This window comes from Ochotona curzoniae, unplaced genomic scaffold (genome assembly GCF_017591425.1).
Source record: "Ochotona curzoniae isolate NIBS_2020 unplaced genomic scaffold, NIBS_Ocur_1.0 contig_2070, whole genome shotgun sequence".
In the NCBI taxonomy this organism is placed as follows: Eukaryota; Metazoa; Chordata; class Mammalia; order Lagomorpha; family Ochotonidae; genus Ochotona; species Ochotona curzoniae.
In genome coordinates, this window is record NW_024465313.1 from 1,719 (window position 1) to 14,873 (window position 13,155).

Genomic DNA, 13,155 nt, shown 5'->3' on the forward strand with positions numbered 1-13,155 from the left:
CGTTGCGCTCACTTGGGGAGTGAATCATCGGACGGAAGATCTTCCTCTCTGTCTCTCCTCTCTGTATATGCGCCTTTCCAATAAAAAGTAATAAAAATAAATCTTTAAAAAAATAAAAAATAAATTAAATTAAAAAAATAAAATGTGGATCCCTGAAAAGCAATTTTAGATGCTGGCATAATTTTTTCTGCCTTTTGGGAATATTTTCAATGGGTCTGGAATTTCCACTGGTTGGATCTCTTAGTGCTTTTGTTTTCTTAACTGGAGGTAAGGGTCACATCCAACACCTTCACTAGAAGATTCTGCCTAAGAATCCCATCACGGAGGAGTGTGTTGGCAGACCTACGGGGTCATCTAATTCTCCTTCCCAGTGGAAGGCTACCTTGGGGACAAACTGGCAGAGACACAATCCACGGAAACTAAGTCTAATTGAAAGGGCAGAGTGTTTGCACCTGCAAGTGGCAAAGTGGCAGTTTGTTTTTAAGAGGAAGAAAAGAATTGCTGGCTAATGAAGTTTCAGTGATTCTCTATAGAAATCAGTCCTCTACAAACACACAAGGTTTCATCTGACCCACAGTTGGTTCCCTCACCATATTCCTCATTTTACTTAAATTTGATGTGCCTTGAGTGTTTCTGAAAAATAATCCGTTTGTTTGAAATTGAATGTCCTTCGGGCTGTGCCTTTAAGTAAGTACATTCTCCTGAGAAAGAGTGCAGAGTGTCAAGTTGGGACAGAGAGCTAGAGCGCTAGGTTTCCTGTCCCAGGTGCAACTAAACAAAAACTAATAGCATCTGTTCCTTTCCCGGGCAGTCTCTCTGCTGGGAGAATTTGTTGCCGTAGTAGAGAGCTTTTATTGGTACTTATGTGCCTCATTTTAGAAGGTGAATGTTGCACATTGAGGAAAAATTGTAAAAATATTACAGTGACTGATATGTCTTTATTATTGACATTTTGGCATGATTACTTTATAACGTTTCCTCTCTGTTTCAAACCCGTACACACACACACACACACACGTGTCACATTTTTCTTTGCATTCGACTGTCTGAGAGTGTTAGCAGAATTCAATGACCTTTGGGCTGTTGTGGTATATCAGGTCAAGCCACCAAGTGAAGAGTTCTGGTTCAAATTTCAGCTGCTCCACCTCTGGTTCAGCATCCTGCAGATGCACCCGAGAAGGCAACAGACAATGGGCTGCGAGCTTGGGCCCTTGCCGCCCACAAGAAAGGCCTGGATTGAGTCTTGGCTGCTGGTCCAGAGCTGGCTGTCACTTCCATTTAGGGGTGAACTAGTGAATGAAAGGTTCTCTCTGTCTCTTTCTATCCCACCCCACCCTGTTACTTTGCTTTCAAGTAAATTATTAAATTCTTTTTTGGAAAATTTTTAATATTTTTATTGGAAAGTCAGATATACACAGAGGAGGAGAGGCAGAGAGGAAGATCTTCCATTCGATGACTCACTCCCCAAGTGATCACAATAGTCAGAGCTGAGCCAATCAAGCCAGGAGCCAGGAGTGTCTGCCAGGTCTCCCAAATGGGTGCAGGGTCCCAAGGATTTGGGCTGTCCTCAACTGCTTTCCCAGGCCACAAGCAGGGAGCTGGATGGAATGCAGGGCTGCTGGGATTAGAACCGGTGCCCATATGGGACCCCGGTGCATGCAAGGCAAGGACTCTAGCCACTGGGCCACCAAGCTTGACCCAAGAAATTGTTTTAAAAAAAAAGTTCTTCAGTGTGAGTCCAGCACAGTGGCATAGCACACTAATCTTCCACCTCTGTTGCGGAGTGCGATCTGGATCACACTGGACTTAAGTGTAGGACATTGGGAGGAGTCTGTTGCCCAAGCTTGGTGACAGCAGCTCCCTGGACACTCCAGCAGGCGCAGTGCCCTGCTGCCAAAGTCAGGGGGTTTAAGGTCTCATCCTCCAATCAGGTGAGAGCCACTCTGTGCAAGCAAAGCTTCAGGTGCAGGAGGCAGCCAGGGAGTTACCAGAGCCGGGAGGTTTTCTTGTAGTTCACTCATCTAGTACAATAGGAGGCAGGAGGGGCCAGGTGTGCTGAGCCCCTGGAGCCCCTGGAATGCTGTTCTGAATGATGTGGAAGGCAGGAGGGGCGGGGTGCACCTTTCCACCCTCAATTAACTTGAATGGTGCTAGAGGAGGCAGGAAGGGCGGGGAGCGGAAACTTCATTTCCGTGCTCCATTCACCTTCAATTAACCTGACAAGCAGGTGCCAGCAGCCAAGGGCAACGCCCCACTGCACCTGCAAGTGCCAGCATCCCATCTCAGTGCCAGTGCACGTCCTGGCGCTCCACTTCCAATGCAGTTGTCTGACTACAGCCTGGGAAAGCAGTGGAGGAAAGCTCACGCCCTGCATCCACATGGGAGGCCGGGAAAAGGTCCTGTAAACAAACTTGAAATGATCAGGTGCATATGATCTGTATGTGTTACATTATTTTTTTTTTTTTTATTGGAAAGGCGGATATCCAGAGAGGAGAGACAGAGAGGAAGATCTTCCATCTGATGATTCACTCCCCAAGTGAGCGCAACGGCCGATGCTATGCCAATCTGAAGCCAGGAGCCTCTTCCAGATTTCCCACGCGTGTGGGTGTGTGTGTGTGTGTGTGTGTAGGGTCCCAAAGCTTTGGGTTGTCCTCGACTGCTTTCCCGGGCCACAGGCAGGGAGCTGGATGGGAAGTGGGGCTGCCGGGATTAGAACTGGTGCCCATATGGGATCCTGGGCGTGCAAGGCGAGCAGCTTAACCACTGTGCCATCGTGCTGGGCCCAAATAAATCTTTATTTAAAAAGGTTTTGAATAAGGTCCTCAGTGCATCTCTCCCCTTTGCCTGCAGGGCCCAGCGCAGCAAGCAGCCCCAGTCCCCTCTGTCCAATTCCCTGGGCCCGGAGAGGAAGCACAGCCAGGTACAGTGGGTCAGGGAGGAAGAAAAGGTTCCCCGACCGTGGCGGGGCGTCCGGCGGAGGAATCCTGCGTGGTGCTGACGCGCAGGGACTGACGCATGGTCACTTCCTGCGAGGTGCTGTGGCCCTGCAGCCTCAGTCAGCAAAGAAGCAGCAGAGGAAGAGGACGCACTGCTGGGCTCTCTGTGGGGAGTAGTTCTCCTCCCGAAGATGCGCTGCTGGCCCTTGAGTGGACGTGAAGAGCTCGTGGACTCCAGCTGACCCTCGACCCACCTGCTGTCCACCTGTACCTGACCAGAGGAGGGCCTCGTGGTGGCCGCCATGTTGGACCCACATGGGTGCCTGAGGTGCAAGAGGTGGAGTTGGTGTCGCCCCAGAGTGCCTGGTCTTTGAGCCTTGCTGAGTGTTCACAGACCGACTGGGCTTCACCAGCACCATGCGAACTCTGAGGGGAAACGGACATCTACAAGGTAAGACCCCCAGGGCACAGGGGTCCTGGAAGGGGAGGGTGCTGCTTGGCCCTCCCGTGTGTCCAGGAGAGCAGGTGGCGGCTTGTCCTTGGGTGGGGGTCCATCTGGGGAGGGTGTGGCTTGTCCTTGGGTGCGGGGTCCAGCTGGAGAGGGTGTGGCTTGTCCTTGGGTGCAGGCCCCAGCTGGGGAGGCCATGGCTTGTCCTGGTTAATAGGGTGCGGTTTGTCCTTGGGTGTGGGGTCCAGCTGGGGCTTTTGAGGCTTGTCCCTGGGTGCGGGGTCCAGGTGGGGAGGATGCGGCTTGTCTTTGGGTGCGGGGTCCAGTTGGGGAGGGTGCGGCTTGTCCTTGGGTGCGTGGTCCAGCTGAGGCGTGTGGGGCTTGTCTTTGGGTGCGGGGTCCAGGTGGGGAGGGTGTAGCTTGTCTTTGGTTGCGGGGTCAGGCTGGGGAGGGTGTGGTTTGTGCTTGGGTGCTAGGCCCCAGCTGGGTAGGCTGTGGCTGGTCCTTGGGTTACGGGTCCAGGTGGGGAGGGTGCGGCTTGTCTTTGGGTGCGGGGTCCAGTTAGGGAGGGTGCGGCTGGCCTTGGGTGCCGGATCCAGCTGAGGCGTGTGGGGCTTTTCTTTGGGTGCGGGGTCCAGGTGGGGAGGCTCTGGCTTGTCCTTGGGTGCGGGGTCCTTGGGTGCCAAGCCAGCTGATGACAGCTGAGTTAATGATTGTCCTCAGTTTATCACATGAGTACGGTCTGTGGACATAGTATACTACTTCAGAAAGTTTGAGGAAAAGGTGAAATTAGAAATAAGTCTGTTCTAGTACAAAACAATTTTGAAATTCCTGCTTCGTTTTTTCATAGTGTGCCTTTCCCACAAAGTTGTTAAATTGTCCGATGTCATTGGACCCTGCGAGGAAGGATTTGGGCTTCTTCCTTCCCATGCGGGAGATTGAAATGGGAGTGATTTCCTTTGTCTTGTAACTGTAAGAATCCTCTTGGAGAGCTGGATTATAACGTTTTTGGGTAGGCTTGGTTGGGTTGAATCCAACTGGTGACCTTTGTACTTGATGTGGTTGTATCTTTCTTTTTGGAAAGTTTTCTGTCATCACTTCTTGGAATCTACTTTCTTCTCCTTTGAGACATTCTCAAATCCCTCTTGAATCCTCTTGAATTCTAATAATCCAAGTATTTGCTCTTTTCATGCTATTCTATGTAAGGTTTTTTTTTATTCCTTTTAAATTTTTTCTCCTCCAGTTCTATATTTTCAAATATCCTGTCTTTGGGTACAGCGATTGTTCTGTTTGGTCTGTTTTGGGATGGTGCCATCTGTCATGTTTAAAAACCACTGAAGTCTGATTTTCAGTTGAAGGATTTGTGCTTGATGTTATGTAATTCATACCTATCACATCTCTGTTTGGCTATTGCATTATTTTTTCATGTTCTCTTGATTTTTGTTGAGTTTCATTACAACAGCTATTTTGAAATCATCATCCAGGAATTTGGGAATTTCTGGATGATTGATTTTTGTGGCATGCGTTTTGCTATTTGGGCAAGGTTCCCTGAAAGTTCTCGATGCTTGTTGATACCTAGTGTTGTACACTGAAGGGTGAACTGCACTGCTCTGGCTCCATTTCTGCATGTCCTAGCAATTCTAGGTAGTCTGTTTTCTCTGAGCCTCTGGACACTTCTGTTTTTTCAGCAGTAGACAGGAAGCACCTAAGCCACGATTTGCCCCAGGGCTGCTGTTGATGGGTGGTATTTCTCCAACTCAGATTTAGGTAAATCTGCTGTAAATGTGTTGTTCAGTGTGAACTGGGCGTATGCCTTAAAAGGGGCCATGCCTTCCTCCAAGCCTCTTCCTGAGCCTGTCCTTGTGCTTTGACCATGAATGCTACCATGCTAGACCATGTCTGGGGCCTTCTGGTCACCAAGACAGGTGAAACCTGGAGATAGGACTAGACCTGTGTGTTGCTGCAGGGCTGACTGCCTGGGCTGCACCTGTCAGCTGCTGCTGCTGCTGGCTTAGGTAGAAGACTGCTCATGTGGAGAACTCTGCTGTGCTCTGGGGCCAGGGACTGTTAGGAGCTGTTTGTTGCTGGGTTTTATTGACCTAGTACTGGCTGGAATAGTCCTGTGACTCCTTGCTGGCTCTCCGGAGTTGTAGTCGGTATGATGAGAAAGCCCCCAACTACTCCGGCAGTCCTAGGTGTTCATTCTTAGTCTCATAGTCACCAGGTCATTTGTGATCTTGAGGGTGCAAATGCCCGTAAGAGGCAAATGATGGTACTTGCACAGGTCTGTCTCACCAGATAAGAAGTGCCTGTTAGGTTCGCTGACACTTACCTTGAGATGGAAGCCATTAGGTTCTGCTTTATTAGTCCAACATGAACCTAAAGACGCAGTCCTGTGACCTGTTGCTGTTCACCTAAGGTTGGAAGAGAGTGACAAAGCAGGCCTCTAACCGCCTGAGCTGGTCACAGGCTGGGTCCCCTAGTCAGAGGTCCCTGCAAAGTCCCAGGGTTGTTGATCTACCAGAGGCCAGCAGTGACACATGGCAAAATGAGTCCAAACCTCCAGAGCTCAGGGCTCTGCATGATGCCAGTCTGGGAGCACTGGTGAGGAACTGGAGTCCTGTAGGCTTTATTAAGTGCCGGTCTCAGCATAATGGGCTCTGAAGTGTGTGCTGTGCAGCTGTAGTTTTGTTTCCTGCTGGTGGTTGGGGCAGGCTGTCAGAGGCCACCTGGCAGCAAAAGTTCCCAATACTTCCTGCTCTGGTATGGTCCTGGGGCCAGGACAAGGGCTGTCATCTCAATTTTTTACAATGGTCCTGGTCTTCCCATGGCCACTCAGGAGGCAACTCTCTCTGCATCTGTCCCTGGGTTGGGGGAAGGGTGGCATGCCTGGACAACTCTTGTTTTTGCTTTCTTTGATGTGACTCTCAGCATGATAGGATTATAACAAGGTGAGGCATTCTTTCCCCTGCCTGACTCCAGTAGCTCTTGAGAAACTAACTTGGTGTATGTGTAACTATTCGCATTGCTGTCTGCACAGGAGCCTCTTAGTCAGATGCCCTCCAGTGAGAGAGCTCAAGAGCTCCCTTCAGTTAGCCCAACTGCCTGCAGTGGCCAAGGCTGGGCCAGGCTAAAGCCAGGAGCCAATCCCAATCTCTCACATGAGTGACACTAATTCTACTCCATGCGCCATCCCCTGCTGGCTCCCAGGGTCTGCATCAGCAGGATGGTGAGGATCCATGACCTCAGCCAGGCTCTCCATCTGGGATGCAGGTGAAGCAGCATCTCAGTTGTTAGAACAAATGCCTGCTCAGAAACCACATGTTCCAAACACAGAGTCTTAGTACATGGACACTTAGGTTAGGTTTTACATTTACAATGATGCTAAAAGTAACTGAGACCAATTGATTTAGACTCTGTACATTGGACCAAGGGATGAGAAATAAACTGAACATGGATACGTTTTCCAAGGTTAGAGTCTGGATTAGTGGATCCAAGAAGAGTCTGGATTTTCATTAATGTCTGATAATTTATAAGAAACAAGGTAAAATAATGAGTCCGTGCATTCTGTTGATCACTATTTCAGGAGGATTAGCACAAAGGCAGACAGTGAATAGTTTGATACTTCAAAAACCAAATTTGGGACCCGGCACAGTAGCCTAGTAGCTAAATCCTCCTGTTGCACATACAAGGATCCCATAGGGATGCCAGTTGTAATCCCGATGGCCTTGCTTCCCATATGGCTCCCTGCTTGTGACCTGGGAGTTTTTAATGGACATTTGCAGTATGAACCCTCAAATGGGGAAGATAAGCCCCCTCCACCTTTTTGAACAGTTTTTTAAGAAGTAAACCATGGGCCCACCGTGGTAGTCTAGTGGCTGAATTCCTTGTCTTGCCTTCCTTCCAGGCCTGTGTAAAGAGCATTTCAGAATACACACAGAAACAGGCAACATCTGGACACAGCTCTAAGGTATGTATGAAGAAAGGGCAATGAATTGGTGATTGAGTTTATTCCTTTATTTGCATGTCTTTGAAGGGAAGGGCAGAAGCTTTTTGTTGAGATTGATTGGTTGATTTTAGGGTGTAGTGGTTAAGGTCCTCACCTTGAACCTACCAGGATCCCATATGGGCTCTGGTTCTAATTCCGCAGCTCCACTTCCCACCCAGCTCCGTGCTTGTGGCCTGGGAAAGCAGTCGAGGATGACCCAAAGCCTTGGGACCCTGCACCTGCATGGGTGACCCAGAAGAGGCCCCAGGCCCCTGGCTCTGGATTGGTGCAACTCTGGCCATTGCAGCTGCTTGAGCAGTGAATCATCGAATGAAACATCTTCCTTTTTGTTTCTCCTCCTCTCTACACATCTGCCTTTCCAAAAAACAAATAAATATGTTGTAAAAGTTCATGAATAAAATGAATTGAAAAATAACTACAATTTTCTCGAAAAAAAACTAAAGTCAATGTGTATGAAAGTCGGCAATAAGTTCATGGAAATGTGAATTATTAAACCAAGCAAAGTTTTCCCACATTATTCCAACTTCCAGAAATGTTTGGAAGCAGCATGATTCCTCACAGAAATGTCATTCACTGTGTTGAAGTTGGATAGTTTTGAGATATTTGTTACTGAGAACTGCACTGCTCTGAAGATTACTTTAGATGTGCATGGTTGTAGCTAAGCATGTCCTTTGGTTTGTGTGGTGGTTAGAACTCGTGCAGCATGGGAGTGCTGCTGTGGTGCAGTGGGTGAAACCATGGCTCACACCACCAGCATTCATAGAGTGGCAGTTTGAGTCCCAGCTGCCTCACATCCTTTCAGGCTGCCAGCTGGGGATCCTGGATCCCTGGCACCTGTGTGGGTAACCCAGAAAAAACTCATGGCTCATTTGGACAGTGAATGAGCCAGGAGTGAAGAGAAGTCATCTTCTGTTTCTGTCTCTCCTTTTCTCTCTGAATTTTAAAAATACATACCTATTTTCATGCTTTCTCTTGTAAGTCTTCCCATAAATTTTATCTATTTTTTAAAGATTTATTTATTTTCTTGCAAAGGCAGATGTACAGAGAGGAGGAGAGACAGAGAAGATGACTTCCGTCCAGTGATTCACTCCTCAAGTTACCGAAAGGGTTGGGGCTGACCTGATCCTAAGCCAGGAGCCAGGAGCCTCTTTCTGGGTCTGCCATGCGGGTGCAGGATCCCAAGGCTTTGGGCCATCCTCCACTGCTTTCCCAGGCCACAAGCAGGGAGCTGGATGGGAAGTGGAGGTGCCGGGATTAGAACCGATGCCCATATGGGATCCAGGTTGGTTCAAGGTGAGGACCCTTAGCCTTTATACTATTTTCTGGGCCCATTTCTATCTATTACAAATTGCCTTTGACTGTGTTCATGACTGCACTGAATCTACTCCAGGAGACACAGTTACCTTCCCCTTTCATTCCATATTGACAGGCAAAAGTTTAGACACTGTGTTATTTGATTTTACATAGCACTTGAAAGCATTCGGTGTTTTTAGCCTGTTCTTCATAATGCTATATTGTTGTGGTATCCTCCATAATTTTCTATTCAAGACAATTTTTTTCACTGTCTACTGAAATCTCACCTATTCTAAGAACATTTTTTTCCTTCAGATATCATCTTGATTGCCAGAATGATCATTAGTTTGATGAGGATTTTTCTTGCCTTAGCATCTGCTCCCTCTATCATTTTTCAAATTTAGTTGTGATAGCAATTGATGACTCCACAATTCATGTCTGTAATCCAGACAGCTCTCTTGGTCCCCATTTACTCCTGCCATAATCTCCATTATTATGCCACAACAATGCCAAACTTCACCATTGCTAACACCCCATCACACACAATAATCAAAACATAGTCTTGCTTTTTTCTATGAATTATAATGAAATTCTGCACCGGGGTGTGCAACTTGATATGAAATAAAAATGTTTTTAACTTTTTTCTTTGCTTTCATGCACCAATGCATATATCCATGCATTTCTATATGTTAAATATTTCCAACTATTTCCCCTAATGATTTCTGTAACAATGCTAGTTTGGACAGCTGTTGTCATCAACCTTAATTTCTCCCATCTTCCCCAAACCACTTTCAAGTCTACACTGGTTCTTTTGTCAAAATTCATTCCCTATTTGTTACTTCTTCCTCTCACTCTAAATTCTCAAGGAATTTCTTTTGGATTTAAGTGAGCCCCATCATTTCTTCACATGATAGTAATTCTCTGAGGGACGTAGGCATTAGTCAAATGGTGGAGATACTGCCTTGGACACCTCCATGCCATGGTGGAGTGCCTGGCTCTATTCCCAAGCCTGGCTTTCTGATAATGCTCAACATGGAAGCCTACAGGTGATAGCTCACAGAGTTTATTCCATGCCCCAGGCCTGGCAGTAGGGAGTTGAGCTCGTGGCTCCTGGTGTTTGACTGGTGTAGCCTGTGTAGTGTAGGTACTTTTCTTGCTTGACAGGAAAGCACTTGCATCTCTCCCCTTGTTCTCCAGGGCCCAGTGCAGCGAGAAGCACCTGGCCCCGTCCAGCCGTGCAGAACATCCCTGGGCGAGGAGAGGCAGCACAGCTGGGCACCCTGGGGTCTGGGAGGAGGAAGAAAAGGGTCCTGGATGACGGAGGAATCCTGCGTGGTGCTGACGCGGAGGAATTGGCTGCAAGGTCACTTCCTGCAAGGTGCTGCGGCCCCACAGCCTCAGTCAGCGAAGAAGCAGCAGAGGAAGAGATTGCACCGCTGGGCTCTCCATGGGGAGCAGTTCTCGTGCTGGAAGATGTGGTGTGAGCTCCGGGAGAGGACGTGACGTGGCTCGTGGACTCCAGCTGACCCTCGTCCCACCTGCTGTCCACCTGCACCCCACCTGGGTTAGGCCTAGTGGTGGCCGCCATGGTGGACCCACTTGGGGCTGGCTGGGTTCCAGGTGGAGTTGGTGCCGCCCCCAGAGTTCCTGGAACTCCCTGGAGGAGTTCACAGACCCACTAGACTTCACCAGCACCATGCGACCTGTGACCAAGAACACGGACATCTACAAGGTAAGACACCCGAATGTTCCGGTGTCCAGGAAGGGTAGGTGGCGGCTTGGCCCTAGCCCATGTCCGGAGTGCAGGCCAGGTGGCTGCTTGTCCTTGGGTGTGGGGTCAGCTGGTGAGCCGGTGGCTTGGCCATCAGCCGGGGTACAGGAGGGGCGATGTCCACTTGCACTCCTGTGGGGTTTAGGAGGCTGATCCGCGGCTTAGCCCTGAGTGTGTGTTCCTGGAGACCAGGCGTTGGCTTGGTCTTCAGTGCAGGAGGAAGGGTAGGCAGTGGCTTAGCCATCAGCATGGGGTCCGGGTGGGGAGGCAGTGGCTTGCTTTCTGTGTGTGGTCCAGCAGGGCTAGCCTCAGCTTGGCCCTGGGTGCTGGGTCTGGGAAGTCATCCAGTGGCTTGGTCATTGGCCCGGGGTCCTTGAGGGCAGGTGGTGTGTTGTTCATTGTTGGTGTCTTTGAGCACAGGCCTGTCCTTGGGGTTATATTGGAGTCATTATGGCTGCTGGTGGCTTGCTGTCTTTTTGAGGTCCATGATGGCAAGGGTAGCTTGGGCATGAGCAGGGGTGCAGGAGGGGAGGTTGTTGCTTGCCTTTATGCTTGGTTTACCAGGGTGGCCGTGGTTAGCACTTAGTGCAGGTTCCTGGAGGTGAGGTTATGTGTTGGCCATCTGCCATCCCAGGGTGTTGCTTGAGTGGCTTGGGCAGTTTTGACTTGATTGCATCAGGGCTGAGAAGATCTTTTCCAGATCCACTGGCTGACCAAGTCCACCTTAGTGCATCCACAGGCCCAGGCACTTGCTGTAAGCTTGGCCAGGAGAATGGTCTGTTCTGTTCTGCTTTCCATTTTCTGACATGGCACATCCCCATCTGGCTGAGATGAGCTGGCTGCCCTGTCCCCCATGTGCAATGGGGCACACTGCCCAAACTTGGCAGAGCCCTAAACACCTAGGAGGCCCAGTCCCCATTCTTGAGCTTTCATGAGTTTCTTTCTCTGCTTTTGAGTAAGCTAATGCTTGTTGTTTTGGATTCCTTTTTAGAGAAGTTACCAGCCTCTTGTAACAAGAGAGGAATGGAGGGAAAGCGAGAAGCAATGAATTGGATGCCAAGTGTAGCAGCCAGGACCTGGAACTGTCAGCCCTATGGGATCCCGGTGCTTGCAAGGTGAGGATTTAGGCAATCAGCCATTGTACTGTGGATCTCTCTCTCTGTTTGTAAGATCCTTTTACTTCTATTGGAAAGAGTAACACAGAGAGAAGGAGAGACAGAGATCCTCCATCCATCATCAAATTTGCCAGATGACCATAATAGCTGGGGCTGAGCCAGCCTTTCTGGGTCTCCAGTCTTTCTGCATGAATGCAGGGGACCAAGGACTTGATCTGTCCTTTATTGCCTTCACAGCCACAAGCTGGGAGCTGGATGGGCAGTGAAGCAGCCAGGACACCAGCTGGCACCTGAGTGGTATGCCTGTGCCACAGGTGGAAGCTTAGCCTACAGTGCCATAATGCTGGCCCCCAATTTAGCACATTTTCGTTGAGTTTTTGATTAAGTCAATTATTCCAGTGATTTGTTTTCACTGAAAATTTCATTCTCTCTCTTGTTCCGGTAGGAGTGGTTTTGTAGAGATAAGTAGTGAAATGCCAGAGTTTCTGCTAATATTCTGGTTCAAGTGTGTGCGAGGGCTAGTGTTGTGGCACAGTGCGCTAATCTACCATCTGTAGTGCCGACATCCCACATGGCCATGTTGCTGTTTCCTGGAGTTATCTTTGCTGTTCACTCCAGACCAGCTGCTTTTAAGGTCAGCTATTAGCCTAGACCCTCTGGGGCTTTCCTTTTGCTTCTTCCTTTGTTGCAAGTCTTTGTTTTCCTTGGTTTATGATGTTTTTGCTGGATGGTTTCTTCTAGTATAATGAGAAAGAAGGTCAGTGGGAAGTGAATTAGAAACTTGGTTCGGGGCCTGTGTGGTGTCGTGGATGAAACTGCTGCCTATGTTGCCAGTGTGAGTCCTGACTGCTCTGCCTTCATGCAGCTGCCTGAGAATGACCTGAGCGGAAATGGTGAAGATGGCCCAGTTCCTTAGATCCCTGCACCCATGTGGAGGCCCAGGCGGAGTTCCAGCTTCTGGCTTTAGCCTGGCTGTTGTGGCCATCTGGGGAGTGGACCAGTGGATGGAAGAAACGTGTCTGTCTCTTCCCTGTGTGTTGGTTTTAGTTTTAAAATACACACATACATGCCTATTTTTCGTCAAAAGAATCTTGGTTTTGTGGAGAGCTTTTGTCCTTAGTTTGGTGATGTTTAGAAATTGAAATGATGTGAGCCTGAGTTGGTTTCATGATGAGTAGAGCTGCTGCCTGCACAGCCGCCAGCCCGTTGCTCAGGTCCTGGCTGTTGTACTCCATGCAACCCCTGCTGATGGCCTGGGACAGTCAGCGGAAGAAGGCCCAGGTTCTTGAGCCCTTGTCGCCTGTATGGGGGACCTGGATGAAGCTCCTGTGGATGGAAGAGCTCTTCTCATTTCACTTTCAAATAAGAGTCTAAATTTTAAAAATTCAGTTATGGAGCATTTTAGTTCAGTAAAATCATGGGAAAGGTTATTTGTTTCTTTGTTTCTATTATTGCTGCTGCAAGTGTATGTTAATTCTTATTGCATTGTGATTTATGTGAGCGGCAGAGAATCAGCAACAGGGAGATGTCCCTTCCACTGAACGCTGTCCACATGTCTGCAGTTGCTAGTGCAGGGCCCAGCC